The sequence below is a fragment of the Schistocerca piceifrons genome, chromosome 4 (assembly GCF_021461385.2).
Source record: "Schistocerca piceifrons isolate TAMUIC-IGC-003096 chromosome 4, iqSchPice1.1, whole genome shotgun sequence".
Classification (NCBI taxonomy): Eukaryota; Metazoa; Arthropoda; class Insecta; order Orthoptera; family Acrididae; genus Schistocerca; species Schistocerca piceifrons.
This window is the reverse complement of record NC_060141.1, coordinates 350,767,588-350,768,741: the sequence shown is the minus strand read 5'-3', so window position 1 is coordinate 350,768,741 and position 1,154 is coordinate 350,767,588.

Below are 1,154 nucleotides of genomic sequence, written 5' to 3'. Positions count from 1 at the left end.
AGTATGAATAACAGTGAATATCTGATACATAAGACCTCTGCTAATTACCTGAGCACTCCACCTATAAACTCTACCACAGTGATTCCCTCCCAGAAGTCCAACATAACTTCCAATCCCTGCTTAAAGCCTTAGGCTCTTCCCAGGAACTCTCCCATTAATCTGTTTTTCTCCTCACCCCTATGACACCCTGCATGCCCACCTTCTACCTCCTTTGCAAAATCCACAAACCCATCAATCCTGAGTGCCCCACTGCAGCTGCTTATTGTGCCCCCACTGAAAGAATTTCAGCTCTCATTGACAAACACCTTCGACCATTGTCCGTAACATATCCTCCCATGTCTAAAATACCAACAACTTTCTTCAACTCTCCGCCATCTTTATCTCTTTACTTCCTGAATTCCAATTCATCGCTGTTGACACTGCTGCCTGTACACTCTCTCTCCCAATGTCCAGAAGATTCCAAATGCACTAATTCATTCCTCATACATTTTACTAACTTTATTCTTATATACAACTGTTTCTCGTTTGAAGGGAAGGTATGCAGACAAACCCATGGCACAGCCATCAGCACCTGCATGGCATCATCCTATGCCAACCTGTTTATGGGCCATCTATAGGAAACCTTTCTAGACTCCCAAAGCCCCAAACTACAGGTCTGGTTCAGATTCACTGAGGATATCTTCATGATTTGGACTCAGGGCCAAGACACCACTATCCTCATTTCTTCACAACCTCAGCAACTTCTGTTCCGTCTGCTTCACCTGGTCTCCCTCAAGCCAGTGTGCCACCTTCCTGGATGTTGACCACCTCCACTCTGATGGCTCCATGCACACCTCTGTCCACATTAAACCCACCAGCCACCAACAGTACCTGCGTTTCAACAACTGTGATCCCTTCCATACAGCCTAGTGACCCTGGGACAATGTAACAGCAGTAATGAGAACTCCCTTGCCTAGTATGCTGAATGTCCCACCAAGACCCCACAGACAGGCACTATCTCCCAGGTGTAGTTCACAAGCAGATTTCCCATGCCACTTCCCCACACAACCTCAATCCTCCCACCACCCTCAAGAACTAGCCACAAATGAGTGTCCCCCTTCATAACCCAACACTACCCCAGACTCGGACAACTGAATTACATCCTTTGTCAGGGC